Source organism: Columba livia, chromosome 2, assembly GCF_036013475.1.
Source record: "Columba livia isolate bColLiv1 breed racing homer chromosome 2, bColLiv1.pat.W.v2, whole genome shotgun sequence".
Classification (NCBI taxonomy): Eukaryota; Metazoa; Chordata; class Aves; order Columbiformes; family Columbidae; genus Columba; species Columba livia.
This window is the reverse complement of record NC_088603.1, coordinates 64,224,582-64,241,462: the sequence shown is the minus strand read 5'-3', so window position 1 is coordinate 64,241,462 and position 16,881 is coordinate 64,224,582. Positions and strand designations below refer to the sequence as shown.

The 16,881-nt window shown below is 53.5% G+C and overlaps 3 long non-coding RNA genes across 5 annotated transcripts in view; 1 reads left to right on the top strand and 2 right to left on the bottom strand.

The window, feature by feature from the left end:
- Positions 1-1,253, bottom strand: part of LOC135578796 (uncharacterized) — a 34,539-nt gene extending 33,286 nt beyond the window's left edge. For both annotated transcript variants that reach the window (XR_010470907.1, XR_010470912.1), the window contains exon 1: positions 294-1,253. This is a non-coding gene — a long non-coding RNA (uncharacterized LOC135578796). The remainder of the gene's footprint in view (positions 1-293) is intronic.
- A 1,009-nt stretch (positions 1,254-2,262) lies between these two features.
- The window catches only part of LOC135578788 (uncharacterized), a 96,786-nt gene continuing 82,167 nt past the window's right edge, over positions 2,263-16,881 (bottom strand). For both annotated transcript variants that reach the window (XR_010470885.1, XR_010470886.1), the window contains 4 exons: positions 11,980-15,571; positions 8,512-8,640; positions 7,167-7,385; positions 2,263-3,885 (listed from right to left, as the gene is read on the bottom strand). This is a non-coding gene — a long non-coding RNA (uncharacterized LOC135578788). The remainder of the gene's footprint in view (positions 3,886-7,166; positions 7,386-8,511; positions 8,641-11,979; positions 15,572-16,881) is intronic.
- Positions 8,638-10,696, top strand: LOC135578799 (uncharacterized). Its single transcript, XR_010470915.1, has 3 exons — positions 8,638-9,598; positions 9,720-9,829; positions 10,030-10,696. It is a non-coding gene; the product is annotated as an uncharacterized LOC135578799 (long non-coding RNA).

Sequence of the window (16,881 nt, the reverse complement as noted above, 5' to 3'; positions counted from 1 at the left end):
GGGGAGACGGGGAGGGGGGAGAGAGGCGGGAGGGGGGAGACGGGGAGGGGGGAGAGAGGCGGGAGGGGGGAGACGGGGAGGGAGGGTGGACGGGGGTGAGGGAGGTGGGAGATGGGAGGGGGGAGAAGGGCATGGCTGCCCTGAACCGATCACCCCCTAGAGATGAAGTCCAAGGGAGACACCACTCAGCTGGCAAATATTCCAAAAGCACGTTTTGCTCACAGATCTTACAGCAAGTTTTCCCTCAGCAAACAAAAGATTAAACAGCAACAACAAGCAGAAATAATACTCACAAGTCTCAACCATCTTCTACGGCATTTTTCCGTACCGTCCGACACCGCCGGACCCGGCGGACACACCCGCTGCCCCCGCTCCAGCTGCCCGCCAAGCGGCGGCGCCGGCCGCGCACCCACGCGTGCCCACAAGCGGCCTCGCCCTCCCCGCCCGCCCGCCGGGCACAAGACGGACCCCAGCGCAGCCCCGCCCGGGCACCGGGAGAGCCGCCTCCCGCAAAGACCGACCCAGCAGCCCCGACGAGCGGATGGCGGAGCCGTCGCTCCTCGGCCCCGCCCCGTGTTCCCGTAAACGCGGGAACGAGCGGGAGTCGCGCGGTTTGGCTGCTCCCGAGAGAGAGTTGGACGAGAAACTCTTCCCGCCCCCTGTCCCTTCTTCTCCAGCCGGGCAGCCTCCTGGAGCTGCCGCCGCTACAACCGCTGCCGACAGCCCGGTGGCCCCGATGTGCCACCCCGCCCTTCCATCGGGCTTTTTCTTGTGCGTGGGCTGGCCGGTGGAGACTTTTCCGTGCTGTGTGTCACAGCTACTTGATGTGCTGATTTTTTTCCCACCCTATTTTCTCATTAATTCACAAGAAGGTTGTTGCAAGAACACCCGTTTCCGGAAACGCTTGAACATCCCTAGAATTGGCTTGGAGCCAAAAAAGCACTGTCTCTTCAAACACGTTTTGCATTCTTCACACTACAGCACTAAAGAAAATCGGTGTTTCCACTTCCACGGCCATTGCACGTCCTGTGGCGGGTCAGAGTCCAGAAGCACCGAGCCTTCATAAGCTCTGTCCTCTGCCTCGGAGGGTGACGCTCCCTCCAGAAATGCCCCCGCCTCTCAGAGGAGGGACAGACAGCTGCTGCTGTCCCGGGGCTGCAGGCTGGGCTCTCAAACGAGCCGAGTTCCCAGGTCACTCCCAACAACTCGGCTTTCGGCTCCCGGAGTGAAATGCAACCTTTGCAAGCACCTTGATGCCGCTGCCCTGCCGGGCTGGGCACAGGAGCCCTTCGCCGTGACCAGGCAGGGAGATGCAACGCTGGGCTTGACTCGCTGCGGAGCTGCAGGGCTGCTGTGCCATCCGGCAGCAGAGGGGGATGAAGTGCCAGCTGGGGCAGTGACAGGGACTGTGCCAGTCAGCGCAGGCAGGTGACAGGAACAACCGCGAAGCCACTAGTGAAATGCAAAGAGTACAGCACGGGAAAGAGCACTGGATCAGCACCCGGTGGATTGTCCCTTCGTTTTCTGTTGACCATCAGTGTTCTTTATTGAATTATTGATTTCTTTTTACTGATGTACGGTTGGTCATTTTCATACGTTTGGGGATTTTTTGGATATTCGTTTGCCTTTCTTTTACAAGGGGAAAATGGTGTGCGACAAATTTTGATTCATACATGGTACAGGACGAACACTGGTTTTGCCAGTGCCTAACCAGACTCTCTTGAATGGAGCTGGGGACTCGACACAAGGCTTCATGCAAATTTGGAAGCAGAGGGACCAGGGGATGTGTCTCCAGCAATACTACAGGGTGTTTCAAAAACATGGTCCCAATTTCACACGCAGAGTGATTTCCAATTGGGTCCATCTTTCCGAAACATCCTGTGCTTGGGGAGAGTTGTGGAAACAAACGTGAGATGGGTCCTGTGTCACCTCTGTTCCTGCTCCTCGTCCCATAGTGCCGTGGCGGGATTCCTCCTCTGAAGGTGGTTCTTTTGAAGTAAATAAAACGTCTGTTGGAAGGAATTGTGGGAATTCAAAGACACGGTTCTTACACCTTTGGACAAATGTTTGCGTTAAAAACGGAGGCAAATTTTCTCTCCTTCTCCCTATATACGTGTATGCAGACTGTATAGTTTATAAAGACATGTAAAAATAGAAAATTAAATCGATAAATGTGTGCACACAGAAGCCCACACGAGACCACCGGAGACCGCAGGAGACCGTCGGAGACCGAAGGACACCGCTAGAAACCACAGGACACCATTGGCTCTGTGTCTTGGTTTAAAAAGGAAAAAGGTTTTCACATTTCAGCAAATAATGAAGACTTGGGTTTTCTCCCTCCTTCTCCCTATACGTGTGTCTATGGACAATAGAGTTTAGAAAAATATGTACATACAGACAATAACAGCTATAAATGCATGCACACAGAAGCCCGCTGGAGACCGCCGGAGATTGCAGGAGACCGTGGGAGACTGAAGAAGGCCGCTGGAAACCACAGGACGCCACTGGAGAACGTCGGAGACCAAAGGACACCGTGGGACCTGCACCTTGCCTGAAAAAAGGAAGAGTTTCTTAACATTTTACAAATACTTCAGCCTTTTCCTTTCTCTCTCCCTCTGTAAATACTAGAAATGCAGTACGGGAGGAAGGGAGAAAAAGTCGTCTTTTGAACTTACAATCATTATGATGCGATCTGCTACAATAACAGATTTTGACATTAAAACAAACATGCTCCTAGGAAAACATGCTCCTCTAGTAAGAAAACAGGAAAGATTTGTATCAGTTCTAGTGTAACATTGTATCTGCTGAGACTGTGGCTTCCCTAGATGTCAGCTGGGGAACAGAGAGGCTGCAGGAGAGTTTGTTGACAGAAAGTGGGAAACGTGGATTTTTTTTTCCCAGTTAACTTTTCCTTTCCCTTTCCTCTTCTTCCCACCCCTGTTTAGGCTCACGACCTTCCAAAAGCTGTTGCGGCAGATCACACACAGGTCCCTGCCGTTTGCTCGAACTCTGTAACACCATCAGGCAGATACGTTATCGGGATATTGTCTTGCGTGCTGCTGGGCCAAGAAGTGACACGAACGCCGTGTAAACACGGGCGGTGATGGCTCCTGGTCAGCAGTCACAGGCTGGCCTCAGTAATTGCTGTGAGACTAATCCCACACAGGAGCAACAGTATATGCTTCTGCCTTGTCAGCTTCATGAACAGGGCAAGTGGAGGGGAAAAATGCTCTTCTGTTAACTTCAAGTCATCACCTATGCTATCTGCAACAATAACAGATTTTAACATTAAAAAGAATTTCCTCATTATGCATCTGTTAGTAAAACTGAGAAGAATTGTATCAGATCTAGTGTACGATTGTATCTGCCGAGACCGTGGCTTCAGTACAAGTAAGCTGGGAATCTAGAAGCTGCAGGAAAATTTGTTGACAAAAACTGGGAAACTTTGATTTTTTTTTTTCCCCCGTTAACGCTTTTCCCCCTCTTCCTCTTTTTCCCATCCCTCTTCAGGCTCATAACCTTGCAAAGGCTATTGCAGCAGCTCACACATTTCTTCTGAAGCATCCAGATGCTGAAATGAGGCAGAGAAGTGTGGCCTACTGTCAGAGCAGACCTGAGGCCGAGCAGCAAATTAGAGACGTGGAGAGAGAAGCTTACGAGGTATGCTTTTTATTCAGAATCTGGGCTTTGGGAACCCTTCTATCACTCCTCGGATGGGGTGAGATTCAAGGATCTTGTTTGCTTACCTGTCCTCTGCTCCTCCTCTCCTTCCCCTCTTGCTGTTTTCCTCCGTCATCTCTGCTGTGTCTTCTTGTTGCATTCAGTCATCTCATCTCTGGCATTTTGTTTCTTCTTCCCAGGTTTGGTCAGGAATTCGTAACAGGGCTGCAGGAAGAAGTACTGGAAGTAAGGCTGGACTGGCAACAAATCCACACTGTGTTTTGGCAAAAGAGGGACACGGTTAGGTTGATTACTCCCCTGTCTTGTAGATGACAGGGACTGATTTGGGGCCAGCACCCCAAAGGCTTCCTCCCAAAGGTGCTGGGCGGAGTTGGGGTGGGCGGGGCTGCACACGCGTGGCTCTGTCACCCCCGTGTCACAATGCCAGCACCCGGCAATGCAGCGCTCACAATGCCCCGAGCAGGACCAAAAGGAGCAGCCGGGTCCCCTGTCCACTGCCAGAGCTGGCCCGGGGGCAGCCCCAACACATCCCACAGGAAGCACTTGAGGAGCTGGTGGAATCACAGGGCAGGGGCTGAGGGAGGAAGAGCTTGCATGAGGCTGCTGGAGGTTCTCCACTGCAAGGTGATCTGCGGGCAGGGCCACCTTCCAAGCTCAGCTCATGGATGGAAATCCTTTTCAACTGGGTAGCGGTGGAGAGACCAAGGGAATTTCTTCTGTGCTTGCAACACCCACTGGTGTCCCACCAGGCACTTGGGCACTCTCGGAAGTCCGGGAGATGGCTCCGGCTCAAGGTAGGACAGGGTAGGATAGGCTAGGGCTTAGGCAGGTCCTGGGAGGTGTGAGCAGCCTGTGGGACGAGGAGCCAGGTCTGGCTCACATGCTCAGGGAACAGCCGATCGCCAGCACTGGGGTCAGGAAGGAATTTTTTCCCCCGGGGCAGATTGGCACTGGTCCCCGGGGGTTTTTTGCCTTCCTCTGCAGCATTGAGCATGACCACTTTGCAGAGCTCCTCTGGGCCCTTTTGGCTCGGTTCCTGCCTGCTGCTCAAGCACCAGGAACATGGCCTCTCGTGCCCCGCAGCTGGGGGGAGGAAGGCTTTTTTTCCCCCCCAGGTGGGACAGCAAGCGTCCCCGGGGGTTTTTCGCCTTCCTCTGCAGCGCTGAGCACGGCCCCTTGCCACGGCTTCTTTGGGCCTTTTGGGCTGGGCGCCTGCTGCTCCACGAGGTGGCCCTAAACTTAGCTAGAACAGCCTATCCAAAGCAGCATAGAACAACTCACCTAAACCAATCTTAAACAACCTAAACCAGTCTGCCTTAAAAAACTTCAATCAGCCACCAACAACCTAAGCAGAACCTTAAACAATCTACAACAAATTACCTAAACCAAACAAAAGAAACCAACCAAAACACCCTAAAACAAACCTACCCAAAACCAAATGATCTAAAAAATCCTACCTAAAACAATCTAAAACTACATAAACCGGCATTTCTCAGCCAACCTTAAGCGACCTGTAACCAAACAAGCTAAACAAACCAAAACCAACCAATCTTAACCTAAAACAACCATTAAACAATCTCAAACAACTTCAAAACAATCTGATAAAGGATAAAACTACCTAAAACAACCCATCTAAACCAACCTCAAAAATAGGAAACCAAAAGACATCACCTGACCAAAATGACCTCAAGCAAACAACCCAAAGCCAAATAGAACCACTGAAACCATCCTACAATCGCCAAGCTCAAACCCAATCTAAATCAACTAAACTTCAACAACTAAGCTAAAACCCCCTAAAAAACCTCAACAACCAAACTCCAACCACCAGCCACCCTACCCCATGCAGTGTCTCACTTGGATGTGTCTGCAGTCTTGGAAGCTTGACTACCCCAGGTTCTCCTACAAATGGACCCTGAGCTTGTTTGGAGGTTCTCAAGCACAGCGCAGCTACCGTATCCCCTTGACCTAGCAATGGTTCGCCTCTAGCGGGGAAGGTCGTCCTCTTTGAGCAAGGCAGGGAAACACGTGGAGCAGGGAAGGAGGACGGGGACATCTGCTGCAACAGCACAAACAGCCCCATCGAGCCTGGTGATTAGTGGGGGGACGCATGTCCCAGCGAGATTGCAGTCACATCCAAACCATCCAGACACAACCTAAAACCAACAAAACACCATGTAAATCTAACCAAAGCACCTAAAGCACCCTCAACAACCAATCTAAACCACCCCAACCTGAAGGAACCCACCTTCAAAACATGCAACGTAAATAACACTGCCTAAAACAACCTACCAAAAAGGAAATAAACCAACCTAAACCAAACAACCTGAACCAACCTCAACAGAAACCCTTCAAACAACTTAAACAGTGTAAACCAAACCTGCCGAAACCAACCTACCTGAAAACACAGACACCCACCAACCCACCTAAACTGCCTACTGAAAACAAACAACCTAAAATAACCAACCAGCCGACCATGTCTCAACTTAAAGTCATCTGAACAAACCTAAACCAATCTACTGAAAACGGCCTCAACGAAAACAGCTTCACATACGCCACCTACAACAACCAACGGAAGACACCTTCAACCAAAAATCACCTACATCAAGCAACATGAACCCACCAGCCTTCGACAACCAGCCTCTCACAATCACCCTCAAAGAACCTGCCTCAAACCAACCTCAAACGACCGCAACAAGCTGAACCAAGCTCGTAAAACCAGAAACCTCAACCAAATTAACGCAACCAGTGCTAAAGAAGCACCAGAAAACAGCACCAACCAAAGAACCCAGCAAAACCAAGAAAAATAAACCTCCGAAGCTAAACAACACACATCAGCGGTAAGAAAATCACATCACACAGCCTAAACCAACCCACCTAAACTAACCAACCGAAACCAAGCTCAACCATCAAACCTGAAACAAGCAATCTAAGACCCCCTACCTCAACCAAACTTAACAAACCTTAACCTAAAACAACCGGCCTTCAGTGACCTACCAACACACAACCTACCAACAACGTCATACGGTGTCAAACAACCAGGCTCAAAAAGCCTACCAAAACCAACTCGTATTAGCTGACCTAAACCAACCAAATGAAACCAACTTAGCAAAACCCAACAAAACCAAAACAACAATGGAAACAACATCAACAACAAAAACAGAACACCAAACAAGGTAGAAAGAAACAAGCAAAACCCAAACAAGTTACAGACCAAGAAGGCAGATGTAGGAAGCAGCACGCAGAGATGTTGCATGGGGACCCAGTGCTTTGGAGCAGCCACTGGTGTCCTGTCAGGAACAGGAAGGATTCGCAGCTGCCACTCGGCACCTCTCCCTGCGGGCAACACCAGCGCCTGGCAGGGACCAGAGCGCTTCTCGTGCACCCTGCCCAAAAAGCACAGCAGCCAAACAAGGTGTGCAAGGCAAAACATCTGCTCGCCATCGCTACATGTGATGCTTTGGAAAAGATCCCACAGTACCACATACCTCTTCTTTGGTGCATGGTCAGTCCCGCGCCTCATTCTCAAGGTCCTCCCTCTTCAGGAACCTGGCAAAGCTTGGCCTCCATTCCTGCTGCTGCTCTCTGCAGCTCTGGGACTTGCCTTTGCCAGCCCGCAAGGGCTGTTTGTTCAAGCTAAACTGAAGAATGCATCAGCCTGCTCCTGGCTACACGTGGGCTTGTGTTAAGGATTGTGAGCATTGGCTCTGAAAAAGAGTGAGAAACGGAAATGACATGGAATAACAGAACATGAAAAAACATAAAATGAAGTAAATTAACATAAATAAAATAAAATAAAATAAAATAAAATAAAATAAAATAAAATAAAATAAAAAAAACAACAAAAACACTTGTATCTGTTGCGTTTTGTGTCCTGGAAAGTGGTTTTGAGGGAAGAGTGAAGGAAGGGAGAGGGAAAGGGGACGGGCAGGGGGGAAGGGAAGAGAAGGCAGAAGAGAAAAGAAAGCCCTGACAGAGCCCTGAGAGCTCCGTACCCGAAATTGTGTGGGTTTGACTGAAAGTGAATTCATTTCCTTCATGGAGTGAGAAACCTTTCTTTTTCACAGCTCGCACAGTCATTATTTGGAATTAGTTTGAAAACACGAGATAACACCCCAGCACAGAGCTAATGTTTTTAATTGCGCCGGTCTGAGAGCCAAGGGCATTCTGACTGCTCTGCCCACAGATGTGACGTATCGGGGAAGGGGGACAGAGATGGGACAGAGCTGGACTGACATCCAGGCTGATCGAGAAGAGTATTTCATCCCATTAGCGTCACGGTCATTATTTAAGGAGGGAGGGGATCTCTCTCACTCTCTCAGGCGTGCAGTGTAATCTTGATAAACTGGCCACATGGGTCAAGAAAGCCACCTGGCAACCAAACAGACCCATTGCACTCTTCCGCTCAGCACATCAAGACTTGCCCTCTAAGTCTCGGCAATTCCTTGAATATCACCAATAATCAACCCAGGTTTCAAACAGCAACATGGCATGACAAAATAATACATACTTCTCTTTAAGTCCGCTCCTTCTTTTAATCTTTGCCTAGACCTTCAGGAAATGTCAAACCAAACTAACTACCCAGCAGTTCAACACGCAACCCACGCAAAATAAAGGCGACCCACGAGGAACCCCGTTACAAGTATCAGTCGTGCAACTGCTACTCTGTGGCACGGCTGCCCTGAACCGATCACCCCTAGAGATGAAGCCCGAGGGAGACACCACTCAGCCGGCAAATATTCCAAAAACACGTTTTGCTCACAGATCTTACAGCAAGTTTTCCCTCGGCAAACAAAAGATTAAACAGCAGCAACAAGCAGAAATAATACTCACAAGTCTGTGACTCACAAGAGGGCTGTTGCAAGAAGGATTTCTGGAAACGCTTGACCATCCATAGAAGTGGCTTGGAGCCACAAAAGCCCTGTCTCTTCAAACACGTTTTGCATTCTTCACACTACAGCACTAAAGAAAGATCAGAATCCCTCAGCATAGTACAATTCTGCAATACAGCGACCGGGTTGGTCGTGCTGCTAAGACACCTTGTCCAAAGATCTGCAGCTCTTGCTCTTTGCTGAAGACAAAAGGCCGATGAGTCGGTTCCAGCAGAGGCAAACCAAATCTAAGCACTGACAGGGCTGCAGAGCAAAATGGCCCCGCAATGGGGCCTCGTGGCCCCGGGGGCCGCCATGCCGGCCACCGCAGCGGCCGTTGGGGACGCCACGAGCCTCTGTGATGGCAGTTGGAGCAGAGCTGTGCCAGCTGCGCCATCGCTCCGAGAGAAGAGGCCGCAGACGACAGCGCCGGATCGACGCGAAGAAGAGAGAGGAGGCTCAGGGACCCCCTGGGATGGCTCCGCCGCCCAAACGGCGGCTGCCTGGCGGGAGCAGCAGCACCGCCCACAGGCAGGAGGAGCCCATGGAGATTGACCCACCCCGGGAAGAGGCGGAGCCCATGGAGGTGGATCCGCCTCGGCAGGAGGAGGAGGCGATGGAGGTGGATCCGCCTCAGGCAGGGCTGCTGGGGCCCAGCACCAGCATGGCCGGACCGCCTCCGGCGCCGCAGTGCCCTAAGCGCCGCAGGACGGCCGGGGGCTCTCCCAGAGCCCCCAAACAGGCGCCTGGCCGCAAGCGGCGCCGCCCCCGCAGCCGCCACTAGCCACCTCCGGGGGATGGGCCGGACCAGCAGCCGCTCTGGAGCCACAGGTGAGCCCGGCTTCCCAGCCCGCACCCCCGGCCCTCATGCCGGGGCATCTCCTCTGCCCTGGGGCCTGGGGAAGAGGCGAGGAGGGTCGCTGCCATCTTCTGCTCGGCAGCCCCAGAGCACCGGGAGGAGTCCTCAGGAGCCACCACACAGCGGGGGACAGCGCCACAGACGCCAGGACACCCGAGGACAGCGCTGGAGCTTGCCTTCAAGGCAAAAGGTTTTCACATTGCACAAATCATTCAGACTTTTCCTTTCCTTCTCCCTGTATGCAGACTATAGAGTTAATAGAAATATGTAGATATAGAAAATAAAAGCTAGGTGGATGTGTGTGTGCACAGAAGCCCGCTGGAGACCGCCAGAGACCGTCGGGGACAGAAGGACACCGTGGGATCTGCACCTTGCCTTATAAAAGGAGAAGTGTGGAGACTTGGAGACAAAACCTGACGAGGTATGCTTGTTATTCAGAGCCTGGTCTTTCGGAACCCTTCTCTTACTCCTCTGATTGGGTGAGATGCAAGGGTCTCCTTTACTTGTGTGTTCTCTGCTCCTCCTCTCCCCCCCCTCTTGCTGTTTTCCTCCATCATCTCTGTTGTGTCTTCTTGTTGCATTCACTAACTCTCATCTCTGGCATTTTGGTTTTTTTCCCAGGTTTGGTCAGGAATTCTTGACAGGACTACCGGAAGGAGATTTTGAAGGTCAGAGGCATTTGGGCACTCTCGGCAGTCCGGGAGATGGCTCCGGCTCAAGGTAGGACAGGGTAGGATAGGCTAGGGCTTGGGCAGGTCCTGGGGGGCGTGAGCAGCCTGTGCATGGGACGAGGAGCCAGGTCTGGCTCACATGCTCAGGGAACAGCCGATCGCCAGCACTGGGGTCAGGAAGGAATTTTTTCCCCCGGGGCAGATTGGCACTGGTCCCCGGGGGTTTTTTGCCTTCCTCTGCAGCACTGAGCATGACCACTTTGCAGAGCTCCTCTGGGCCCTTTTGGCTCGGTTCCTGCCTGCTGCTCAAGCACCAGGAAGATGGCCTCTCGTGCCCCGCAGCTGGGGGGAGGAAGGCTTTTTTTCCCCCCGAGGTGGGACAGCAAGCGTCTCCGGGGGTTTTTTGCTTTCCTCTGCAGCGCTGAGCACGGCCCCTTGCCACGGCTTCTTTGGGCCATTTGGGCTGGGCGCCTGCTGCTCCACGAGGTGGCCCTAAACTTAGCTAGAATAGCCTATCCAAAGCAGCATAGAACTAATCGCCTAAACCAACCTTAAAGAAGTGCAAGGAACTAACCCGCCTTCAAGAAGCTAAAATAAACTGAAACTAAACACTTGTATCCCTTGTGTTTTGTGTCGTTGAAAGTGTTTTGGAGTCGGGAAGTGGGGGGGAGTAAGGGAGAGGCGGGTGGAGGTTGGGGAGGGGGGAGAGAGGCGGGAGGGGGGAGAGAGGCGGGAGGGGGGAGAGAGGCGGGAGGGGGGAGAGAGGCGGGAGGGGGGAGAGAGGCGGGAGGGGGGAGAGAGGCGGGAGGGGGGAGAGAGGCGGGAGAGGGGAGACGGGGAGGGGGGAGAGAGGCGGGAGGGGGGAGAGAGGCGGGAGAGGGGAGACGGGGAGGGGGGAGAGAGGCGGGAGAGGGGAGACGGGGAGGGGGGAGAGAGGCGGGAGGGGAGAGAGGCGGGAGAGGGGAGACGGGGAGGGGGGAGAGAGGCGGGAGAGGGGAGACGGGGAGGGGGGAGAGAGGCGGGAGAGGGGAGACGGGGAGGGGGGAGAGAGGCGGGAGAGGGGAGACGGGGAGGGGGGAGAGAGGCGGGAGGGGGGAGAGAGGCGGGAGGGGGGAGAGAGGCGGGAGGGGGGAGAGCGGCGGGAGGGGGGAGGGGGGAGAGGCGGGAGGGGGGGGAGAGGCGGGAGGGGGGAGAGAGGCGGGAGGGGGGAGAGAGGCGGGAGGGGGGAGACGGGGAGAGAGGCGGGAGGGGGGAGGGGGGACACGGGGAGAGGGGAGAGAGGCGGGAGGGGGGAGACGGGGAGAGGGGAGAGAGGCGGGAGGGGGGAGACGGGGAGGGGGGAGACGGGGAGGGGGGAGACGGGGAGGGGGGAGACGGGGAGGGGGGAGAGAGGCGGGAGGGGGGAGACGGGGAGAGAGGCGGGAGAGGGGAGACGGGGAGGGGGGAGAGAGGCGGGAGGGGGGAGACGGGGAGAGGGGAGAGAGGCGGGAGGGGGGAGACGGGGAGGGGGGAGAGAGGCGGGAGAGGGGAGACGGGGAGGGGGGAGAGAGGCGGGAGGGGAGAGAGGCGGGAGAGGGGAGACGGGGAGGGGGGAGAGAGGCGGGAGAGGGGAGACGGGGAGGGGGGAGAGAGGCGGGAGGGGGGAGACGGGGAGGGGGGAGAGAGGCGGGAGGGGGGAGACGGGGAGGGAGGGTGGACGGGGGTGAGGGAGGTGGGAGATGGGAGGGGGGAGAAGGGCATGGCTGCCCTGAACCGATCACCCCCTAGAGATGAAGTCCAAGGGAGACACCACTCAGCTGGCAAATATTCCAAAAGCACGTTTTGCTCACAGATCTTACAGCAAGTTTTCCCTCAGCAAACAAAAGATTAAACAGCAACAACAAGCAGAAATAATACTCACAAGTCTCAACCATCTTCTACGGCATTTTTCCGTACCGTCCGACACCGCCGGACCCGGCGGACACACCCGCTGCCCCCGCTCCAGCTGCCCGCCAAGCGGCGGCGCCGGCCGCGCACCCACGCGTGCCCACAAGCGGCCTCGCCCTCCCCGCCCGCCCGCCGGGCACAAGACGGACCCCAGCGCAGCCCCGCCCGGGCACCGGGAGAGCCGCCTCCCGCAAAGACCGACCCAGCAGCCCCGACGAGCGGATGGCGGAGCCGTCGCTCCTCGGCCCCGCCCCGTGTTCCCGTAAACGCGGGAACGAGCGGGAGTCGCGCGGTTTGGCTGCTCCCGAGAGAGAGTTGGACGAGAAACTCTTCCCGCCCCCTGTCCCTTCTTCTCCAGCCGGGCAGCCTCCTGGAGCTGCCGCCGCTACAACCGCTGCCGACAGCCCGGTGGCCCCGATGTGCCACCCCGCCCTTCCATCGGGCTTTTTCTTGTGCGTGGGCTGGCCGGTGGAGACTTTTCCGTGCTGTGTGTCACAGCTACTTGATGTGCTGATTTTTTTCCCACCCTATTTTCTCATTAATTCACAAGAAGGTTGTTGCAAGAACACCCGTTTCCGGAAACGCTTGAACATCCCTAGAATTGGCTTGGAGCCAAAAAAGCACTGTCTCTTCAAACACGTTTTGCATTCTTCACACTACAGCACTAAAGAAAATCGGTGTTTCCACTTCCACGGCCATTGCACGTCCTGTGGCGGGTCAGAGTCCAGAAGCACCGAGCCTTCATAAGCTCTGTCCTCTGCCTCGGAGGGTGACGCTCCCTCCAGAAATGCCCCCGCCTCTCAGAGGAGGGACAGACAGCTGCTGCTGTCCCGGGGCTGCAGGCTGGGCTCTCAAACGAGCCGAGTTCCCAGGTCACTCCCAACAACTCGGCTTTCGGCTCCCGGAGTGAAATGCAACCTTTGCAAGCACCTGATGCCGCTGCCCTGCCGGGCTGGGCACAGGAGCCCTTCGCCGTGACCAGGGCAGGGAGATGCAACGCTGGGCTTGACTCGCTGCGGAGCTGCAGGGCTGCTGTGCCATCCGGCAGCAGAGGGGGATGAAGTGCCAGCTGGGGCAGTGACAGGGACTGTGCCAGTCAGCGCAGGCAGGTGACAGGAACAACCGCGAAGCCACTAGTGAAATGCAAAGAGTACAGCACGGGAAAGAGCACTGGATCAGCACCCGGTGGATTGTCCCTTCGTTTTCTGTTGACCATCAGTGTTCTTTATTGAATTATTGATTTCTTTTTACTGATGTACGGTTGGTCATTTTCATACGTTTGGGGATTTTTTGGATATTCGTTTGCCTTTCTTTTACAAGGGGAAAATGGTGTGCGACAAATTTTGATTCATACATGGTACAGGACGAACACTGGTTTTGCCAGTGCCTAACCAGACTCTCTTGAATGGAGCTGGGGACTCGACACAAGGCTTCATGCAAATTTGGAAGCAGAGGGACCAGGGGATGTGTCTCCAGCAATACTACAGGGTGTTTCAAAAACATGGTCCCAATTTCACACGCAGAGTGATTTCCAATTGGGTCCATCTTTCCGAAACATCCTGTGCTTGGGGAGAGTTGTGGAAACAAACGTGAGATGGGTCCTGTGTCACCTCTGTTCCTGCTCCTCGTCCCATAGTGCCGTGGCGGGATTCCTCCTCTGAAGGTGGTTCTTTTGAAGTAAATAAAACGTCTGTTGGAAGGAATTGTGGGAATTCAAAGACACGGTTCTTACACCTTTGGACAAATGTTTGCGTTAAAAACGGAGGCAAATTTTCTCTCCTTCTCCCTATATACGTGTATGCAGACTGTATAGTTTATAAAGACATGTAAAAATAGAAAATTAAATCGATAAATGTGTGCACACAGAAGCCCACACGAGACCACCGGAGACCGCAGGAGACCGTCGGAGACCGAAGGACACCGCTAGAAACCACAGGACACCATTGGCTCTGTGTCTTGGTTTAAAAAGGAAAAAGGTTTTCACATTTCAGCAAATAATGAAGACTTGGGTTTTCTCCCTCCTTCTCCCGATACGTGTGTCTATAGACAATAGAGTTTAGAAAAATATGTACATATAGACAATAACAGCTATAAATGCAGGCACACAGAAGCCCGCTGGAGACCGCCGGAGATTGCAGGAGACCGTGGGAGACTGAAGAAGGCCGCTGGAAACCACAGGACGCCACTGGAGAACGTCGGAGACCAAAGGACACCGTGGGACCTGCACCTTGCCTGAAAAAAGGAAGAGTTTCTTAACATTTTACAAATACTTCAGCCTTTTCCTTTCTCTCTCCCTCTGTAAATACTAGAAATGCAGTACGGGAGGAAGGGAGAAAAAGTCGTCTTTTGAACTTACAATCATTATGATGCGATCTGCTACAATAACAGATTTTGACATTAAAACAAACATGCTCCTAGGAAAACATGCTCCTCTAGTAAGAAAACAGGAAAGATTTGTATCAGTTCTAGTGTAACATTGTATCTGCTGAGACTGTGGCTTCCCTAGATGTCAGCTGGGGAACAGAGAGGCTGCAGGAGAGTTTGTTGACAGAAAGTGGGAAACGTGGATTTTTTTTTCCCAGTTAACTTTTCCTTTCCCTTTCCTCTTCTTCCCACCCCTGTTTAGGCTCACGACCTTCCAAAAGCTGTTGCGGCAGATCACACACAGGTCCCTGCCGTTTGCTCGAACTCTGTAACACCATCAGGCAGATACGTTATCGGGATATTGTCTTGCGTGCTGCTGGGCCAAGAAGTGACACGAACGCCGTGTAAACACGGGCGGTGATGGCTCCTGGTCAGCAGTCACAGGCTGGCCTCAGTAATTGCTGTGAGACTAATCCCACACAGGAGCAACAGTATATGCTTCTGCCTTGTCAGCTTCATGAACAGGGCAAGTGGAGGGGAAAAATGCTCTTCTGTTAACTTCAAGTCATCACCTATGCTATCTGCAACAATAACAGATTTTAACATTAAAAAGAATTTCCTCATTATGCATCTGTTAGTAAAACTGAGAAGAATTGTATCAGATCTAGTGTACGATTGTATCTGCCGAGACCGTGGCTTCAGTACAAGTAAGCTGGGAATCTAGAAGCTGCAGGAAAATTTGTTGACAAAAACTGGGAAACTTTGATTTTTTTTTTTCCCCCGTTAACGCTTTTCCCCCTCTTCCTCTTTTTCCCATCCCTCTTCAGGCTCATAACCTTGCAAAGGCTATTGCAGCAGCTCACACATTTCTTCTGAAGCATCCAGATGCTGAAATGAGGCAGAGAAGTGTGGCCTACTGTCAGAGCAGACCTGAGGCCGAGCAGCAAATTAGAGACGTGGAGAGAGAAGCTTACGAGGTATGCTTTTTATTCAGAATCTGGGCTTTGGGAACCCTTCTATCACTCCTCGGATGGGGTGAGATTCAAGGATCTTGTTTGCTTACCTGTCCTCTGCTCCTCCTCTCCTTCCCCTCTTGCTGTTTTCCTCCGTCATCTCTGCTGTGTGTTCTTGTTGCATTCAGTCATCTCATCTCTGGCATTTTGTTTCTTCTTCCCAGGTTTGGTCAGGAATTCGTAACAGGGCTGCAGGAAGAAGTACTGGAAGTAAGGCTGGACTGGCAACAAATCCACACTGTGTTTTGGCAAAAGAGGGACACGGTTAGGTTGATTACTCCCCTGTCTTGTAGATGACAGGGACTGATTTGGGGCCAGCACCCCAAAGGCTTCCTCCCAAAGGTGCTGGGCGGAGTTGGGGTGGGCGGGGCTGCACACGCGTGGCTCTGTCACCCCCGTGTCACAATGCCAGCACCCGGCAATGCAGCGCTCACAATGCCCCGAGCAGGACCAAAAGGAGCAGCCGGGTCCCCTGTCCACTGCCAGAGCTGGCCCGGGGGCAGCCCCAACACATCCCACAGGAAGCACTTGAGGAGCTGGTGGAATCACAGGGCAGGGGCTGAGGGAGGAAGAGCTTGCATGAGGCTGCTGGAGGTTCTCCACTGCAAGGTGATCTGCGGGCAGGGCCACCTTCCAAGCTCAGCTCATGGATGGAAATCCTTTTCAACTGGGTAGCGGTGGAGAGACCAAGGGAATTTCTTCTGTGCTTGCAACACCCACTGGTGTCCCACCAGGCACTTGGGCACTCTCGGAAGTCCGGGAGATGGCTCCGGCTCAAGGTAGGACAGGGTAGGATAGGCTAGGGCTTAGGCAGGTCCTGGGAGGTGTGAGCAGCCTGTGGGACGAGGAGCCAGGTCTGGCTCACATGCTCAGGGAACAGCCGATCGCCAGCACTGGGGTCAGGAAGGAATTTTTTCCCCCGGGGCAGATTGGCACTGGTCCCCGGGGGTTTTTTGCCTTCCTCTGCAGCATTGAGCATGACCACTTTGCAGAGCTCCTCTGGGCCCTTTTGGCTCGGTTCCTGCCTGCTGCTCAAGCACCAGGAACATGGCCTCTCGTGCCCCGCAGCTGGGGGGAGGAAGGCTTTTTTTCCCCCCCAGGTGGGACAGCAAGCGTCCCCGGGGGTTTTTCGCCTTCCTCTGCAGCGCTGAGCACGGCCCCTTGCCACGGCTTCTTTGGGCCTTTTGGGCTGGGCGCCTGCTGCTCCACGAGGTGGCCCTAAACTTAGCTAGAACAGCCTATCCAAAGCAGCATAGAACAACTCACCTAAACCAATCTTAAACAACCTAAACCAGTCTGCCTTAAAAAACTTCAATCAGCCACCAACAACCTAAGCAGAACCTTAAACAATCTACAACAAATTACCTAAACCAAACAAAAGAAACCAACCAAAACACCCTAAAACAAACCTACCCAAAACCAAATGATCTAAAAAATCCTACCTAAAACAATCTAAAACTACATAAACCGGCATTTCTCAGCCAACCTTAAGCGACCTG